This window comes from Coenobita brevimanus, chromosome 6 (assembly GCF_032717465.1).
Source record: "Coenobita brevimanus isolate Jiangsu-jjx chromosome 6, ASM3271746v2, whole genome shotgun sequence".
Classification (NCBI taxonomy): Eukaryota; Metazoa; Arthropoda; class Malacostraca; order Decapoda; family Coenobitidae; genus Coenobita; species Coenobita brevimanus.
Window position 1 is genome coordinate 3,767,260 of NC_136959.1, and position 7,124 is coordinate 3,774,383.

Here is a 7,124-nt window from a genome sequence, read left to right on the forward strand (position 1 = left end):
TTTTTACTTCTCTCATCACGCCATCCATACTTAACCATACTTAAATTAGTTTGATGTGCAGTACCAATAAATTAAGTATCCATTTGCTCCAATTTTTGACCCTGCTCCAAACTTATCTATGTAAACATATTTCATTCCCAAGTGTGGTTGTGGTCTTTCTATTCCTAATGATGTCTCTCTGTAGACGAAACGTCCAGAAATTCAGGTAAAAAGTATATTCGTAAATTTTGATAAATGTCTTGAGAAAAATGTATTAAGTATTCCAGCTACTTAAGCAGGTTGTATATATAGCACGTGCCTTTTCCTCATGTATACTCCCTTTTATAAAGTATATATATACACACACACACACACCTAGGCTGCTTTGCCACCCCTAGAAGGCGGGTAGCTGAGACAGGACGACACACTCTCAGTTTACTCACCCACACACACGCATACATTTACTCGTATCTTAGCCCCAAGGTATATGAGTGTGTGTGTGTGTGTGTGTGTAATGAACATGGGTAGGATCCCACTGCTACCTGGCGCATTCCCGGGTGCGAGATAGGATAATGCCTCCTAGTTATACGACGTACCTTCTGAGACAGTGTGGACCGTGGGACCCCTTATAGTTCTACTCCTGTATTGGGCTCTACCGAGTATACCAAAAAAGGTGGCACAAAAAGTTACGTCTCACCAAAAGGTATGTGGCGGGAAGGGGGGGGGGGATTATTTGCAGCAGTCCCTCCAATCAAACAAGAATTGTTCTACTGCTAATGATTTCACGGGTGTTCCTGTTGGATCATCGTCTACTACAGTTCCAACCACACTGCCTCCTGTGCTTATGGGCAGGCACTGTCTCGGTAAATCAGAGACTGGGACATGAAACAAACTGAAATCAATGAAAATTTACACATAAAATGTAAGAAATCTCACAGAAGAATTCAAGCTTGGCACCCTAATGAATGAAGTAGAAAGCATTAGCTGGGATAGTTTAGGTCTAAGCAAGATTCACAAAAGAGAAACTGATTAATTCAGTTCCAAGACTGTAACCACCTATTTTACTGCAGAGGAAGGCAACATGAAAGACTTAATGGTGTAGGATTTCTCATTAACAGACATCTTGAAGAAAACATTCTTATATTCAATAGTGTGTATAACAGAATAGCATGGATCTTAATTAGACCATCCAAAAGATACACTCTAAAAGTAATACAAGCATATGCACCCACTTACCAAAGCACAGAGGATGAAATCGACACATTCTTTGACGACATCACACAGATTATGGAAGAAGAAAAGATCAGATACAGTACACTCATGGGAGACTTCAATCTAAAATTTGGCAAATCGAAAAATGGAGAAGCATGTAAGGGAAGATTCGTAGTAGGGGAAAGGAAAGACAAAGAAAAAATAGTGGTAAATTTTGCTGCAATATATAACATGAGAGTAATGAACACATTCTTCCACATATCCACAAGGAGAAAATGAACCTGGAGATTCCCAAATGGAGAAACAAAGAATGAAATCAACTTCATTATAGTAGATAAGATCAAAACAATCACTAATCATTAATGTCACAGTTATCAGCAAATTAAGTATATAGTAGGAAGTGACCATGGAAAGATGGGTTGCGCAGCCAGATTCAATTTCAGAAGTGAATGAAATAAGCTGACAGAAAAATAAAAAGATATGCCCAATAAAAGTGAGTGAAAACAAAGCTCCCTTTCATTTGGAAATAAGAGAGTTCAGGCTCTAAGTTATACTGAGTGTGACATTCATGAGTTAAATGATAATGAAAGAAAAGTATTCGAAGGTCGAATGTTATTCACTCGCCAAAATATGTCATTGGCTAAGGTACACCCAGGGAAAGTTCCGCCTTATACACCTGCCTGCCAGTTCAGACCTTTATGCGTGAGACAACGACTAGTGAAGCAGTAGCCAGACACTCAAATGTCTGGTACCACTGTGTGGGAGGGGAGAGGTTAAGGGAGGAGGAAGGCTGGGGGAGCTGATAGTTCCTACCCCTCCCTCTTCCATCCCCATCCTCTCACACAGATACCAGATATATGAATGTTGGCTACTGCTTCGCTTAACACTTGTCTCACATTTACTATTTCCAAGTAGTGAGCGAGTGTATAACGCGGAACTTTCCCCGGCTGTACAAGTTACCTTCATTCTAAATTTGAAGAAAATTCGGAACACGCTACGGAATTCAGTCACCGCGTTTCACACACACACACACACACACACACACACACACACACACACACACACACACACACACACCGGCGAAAACTATGTCACCTCGCCTTGTTAAAGACGGGCGATAATAAAAAATGTTAAGGATATAAGCAGAGGTAGTGGGGAAAGGTTACTACAATCAGAGTCAACAAGTATTCGAAAATGACTCGAGCTTAAAAGAAGAAAGAAACTCATAGTAAACACAAAGAAAGATGAAATAGAAAGAGCAGATGTAAATAAGCTTATCATCAACAGACAGGGAGAAAAAGAAAAAACGAAACAGAAACACAGATCAGATCAAAGAAACCATCAAGATGGGATGGTACAGAGGACTGCAAATAGTGGTTTCTACTGTTGTCGGTTGTAGGTCAGCGTCATTAACATACTGATCAGCTCTCTCTCTCTCTCTCTCTCTCGTTATTTCTTCCATTCCATCATTTTCTTGTTATACCGTTTTCTCATTTTTCTTCCCTGGTGCCCCCTCTCCTTCTTATGTATGTACTCTCTCTCTCTCTCTCTCTCTCTCTCTCTCTCTCTCTCTCTCTCGAGCGCGCGCGCGCGCGCGCGCGCGCGCTCATAAGGTGTGGCCATTAAGTCTCACTCTTACTCTCTGGACATCAGCTCTTACGAGGAAACTTTGGCCTCAAAGATTCCATATCTTCCCCCTTGGGATTTGAAACTTATACTCGTACCTGGATAACTTGAAGCATTAGTGATTTTTTTTTCTTTTCTTCTTCTCCTTCTTCTTCCTCTTCTTCTGCTTCTTCTTCTTATTCCTCTTTCTTCTCCTTCTTTCTTCTTCTTCTTCTTCTTTTCATCTATTTTCCTTCATCTTATTCGTCTTCTACTTTTTCTACCTCTTTTTCTTTTTCTTCCTTTCTTCTTCTTTTTCTTTTTGTTTCTTCTTCTACTCCTCCTCCTCCTCCTCATCCAAATCCTCATTCTCATCCTCCTCCTTCTCTTCCTCTTCCTCCTCCTCCTCCTCCTGCTCCCTCTCCTCCTCCATTTTCCTACACCTTTTTCTTCATCTTCTTTTTATTCTTTGTCTTTAATCTTCGTACTCGTAAATTTTTTTTTTTTATTATTCTCCCAGCCGGTGTCCTTTTTAGATTGCATCCATTCGATTTATTTATTTTGTACCCACCTCTATTCACTCTCTCTCTCTCTCTCTCTCTCTCTCTCTCTCTCTCTCTCTCATGTAAACAGAATGGGAATGAACTAATTTACTGAAACTTATTCTTTTGGTTTTAATGGTTGTGAGTGATGTTTCTTTTACACTGCGATTTTGTTTACAATGCTCCAAAGTCGGGAAAGTGAATCCAAGTAATTTTTCTTCCAAAGTGTCGTCCCTAGGTAAAGTAGGATCTGGGATAGTTTTTAGTCGTTTAGATCGTGTGTACATGTGTGGGCGGGGGGTGGATTAATGTGTGTGTGTGTGTGTGTGTGTGTGTGTGTGTGTGTGTGTGTGTGTGTGTGTGTGTGTACTATTCACTATCGACAATTAATCCTCACCTAACTTTGAAATTCATTACATGTAATTCATAAACCCTCAATAGGCTCACAGGTGGAGAAGAAGGAAAGGAAAAAAGACAGTAGAAAGAGGATTATATACACAGAGAATGGGATGAACAGAGAAAGAAGAACATTAGGGGAAAGAGGGAGGGAAAGATAAGGGAAATAATAAGGTACAGTGAATCGAGGGACAAAAGAGAGTACAAAGGGAGAGGAAAAATGCGAGAAGGGACCAAGTAGTTATGAGGCGAGGTATAGTAGGAGACCGAAGAATGCAGGGGAAAATGAAGAGGAGACAGAGTACCATAGTGTAAGATAATCGGACTGGATGAGAGATAACAAGTGAAGGAGCGTTGGCTGGAAAGGACAACAGGCACTGAAGAGGGAAACAGAACAGAGAAAAGAAACACTGTGATGGGACTGAGCTATGCCGAGTTTGACGCAGAGAGGAAAAATGAAATGACTTATAGGCGAAAGGGGAGGAATGGGGAAAGTATAGAGAAACAGTATGACAAGAGGGATTATTTATATATATATATATATATATCATCATCATCAGCCGTTTGAGTGTCCACTGCAAGACCGGCCTATCCCGACCGAAGTCGGAACGATACAGCCAATGTGGCTTAGGCTGTCTGGTAGAGATTGTATGTAGGGTGAGAAGTGCTTGTAAGTGTAATTGTAGTGCTGGAGTGGCTTTGGATGTGTGTGTAGTCTGTGAACCAAGTGTATTCGGCCCGCGCAAGCAGGACTGGGTGCAAGCGTACTTTACAGTAAGCGATACTAGTTGAACCACAGCACCCCTTGTGTCCGCCAATGCAATACGTGACAGGGTGAACACTCCCAAAGTTTATTACCCTGGCGGGGAGCGAACCCTGGTTCACCCGTGTACGAAACGCACACTGTACCACTGTACCACAGAGGCTCCATATATATATATATATATATATATATATATATATATATATATATATTTATTTATTTATTTGTTGAAAGGAAAAGAAACAGAGAAAAAAGGAAATGAGAGATTACTCGTACATCGAGAAGGAGAAAAAAAAATGAAAAAAAGGGGTACGGAAGAAGACAGAAAGAGGAAAACGGAATGGATAGAAAAAAACAGAAATGAGAGTCTATAATATTATACCCTAAATACGTCTATTTCATCACACCCTCTAGCTTGTGCTGCAGCAGTGAAATGGTGGGAGAATGAGGGAGTAAAAAATAGAGGGAAAGCACTCTAGCCGGTGAACGCTTGTGTGAGCAGGGAGAAAAGGAACAGAAGAAAAAACGAGAGAGAGAGAGAGAGAGAGAACAGAGGTGATGTAGAACGAAATGTACTAGTAAAAATAAAGCGTGAGTGGCTTGGGATGGAGGGAGAAAGTGGCGATGTGTTAAGATAACAGAGCTTGGGTGGCGGATTTGTCACTGCCGACTTGGTTCAGTTCAGGGACTGAGAGGCTGCCAGTTGTGAGGAAAACGTTGATGGAATTCCCGTTGAATAGGAAGGTGAGTTTAGTAACAGTCTGTTATCTTTCCATTTTTGTTTTTATGGCATAACTTGCACAGGTAAGCAGATCAAACAGATGCATAATGTACTGTTTACAAAAGTTCTCAAATATTCCACTGTACTCCAAAGTCCATCCCAATCCCAAATTCGTTGCAGCCCATATGGAAATAAAGAGACAAAGTCATAACGTTGTCTTCTAACTGAAAGCTATGATGTACCATATTAGGTCCTTAACAATATTTTAAAAATATCATTTGCACTGTTTTCATTTGTCAATCACTGCGATCCTTCAGTCAAAATTCTTCTGTCCTATCCTTTTTATGTAAATTCATATTCAACGAATTATTAGGGTATAAGCTAATAATTCAGTTATTCGTTTTCAGCTTCAAAATCTCAATCTGAAATTTATTTCAGACCATATTAGGCCGCCGTCAAACTGATTAGTTATCAAGATATGGTCCACTGTTGACACACTTTAGCGTTCTGTCAACCCACTCATGGCTGTCTTCAAAGGGCTATGCGTTAGTACGAGTATTTAAGATCAGTACATTGTTACAGTTTCTTCTTCTAAATTATAAGTTTATGACAGTATTACTAGTACTTTTCCTAAAAGATGTCCTCCATACCATTATTCCTGAATGTACTTCGTTCTCCAGTAAACAGCACAATAAGGCAGACAATGTCTCCACTGCGAGGATAAGAACGGGCACATGTGTGTGAAGTAGAGTGTTATGTTGCGGTGGCTATTCATCCTGCAAACGTAGCCCATTTTTGCTCTGGTTGGTGCACTTGGCTCGGTTTTTTAAACTGATATCAGATTATTGTCAGCTGAGGGATTTTCTAACCGTCGAAGGCTGTCAAATTTTTCAAGAGTGGCCCTTTCTCCACTGTTGGTATCCTTAATGCTCTCCAGACCCCACCTTCTGCCTATGCCACTCCAGCTCAGCCTACCACCTGATGCCTGGCTTATCCCTTCATAATATTTTATCCTGAGGGGCACGGTGCCTCAGTGGTAGAGCATCAAGCTCGTAATTGGGGGATTGCGAGTTCTAGCCTCGCCCGGGACTGCCGTGCCGGGAGTAGTAGCGCGCTCCTGTAACCTAGCGGGGCTATATGATCCAGTACAGGGTCTAGCTCGGGGGAACGCCATTTCTCCCCAATAATTTATCCTTCCATCCCAATTCCACTTGCACTTAATGTAGTATAGCGTCAGCCTTCAAATATTTTCGTTGCGCCTCTCGTTTTAACTGCAGTCATTATTCCATACGAATTTCCTTATTGTTAATATATTCACTTCATATGTCGTCATCCTTCTTCCTTTCCTTTACGATTCTGTGTTGGTCTTATACGCAAACTCATCCAACGGCACCTATACGTATGGTCCCTACAGTCCATCCCCGCTCACGGCTGCCTCCACTACCACTTTACATAATGTCCAACTTTGCTGTGGCATCAGCTTTACGTTGCATTTTTTCCACCGATATACTAATAATGAGGAATCCTTTTTGCTTCTCAAACATAAACTCTGCCTTTATGTGCAGAGTAACCTTTCGATCTACCTGTCAATCTGCCTACGTTCTTATTACCTTCTTCTGCCTTATCATGTAGGCTATTACTTTGTCATCCACAAAATTCATGAAAAGTTTCCCACACGCAAAACACAAGATCGTTCTTCTCACACTGGCACTGAGGGGCAAGAAGTTGAGTAGACGTGTATGCAGCCAATGAAACCGATTTGGCTTCCATAGACAAAAGCTGAACTGACGAAAAGATTCTCTGGAAATCTAAAATATGTAGAATTAACCCGGAATCAGAGCAAGCTCTCTCTCTCTCTCTCTCTCTCTCTCTCTCTCTCTCTCTCTCTCTCTCTCGTGTGTACCCC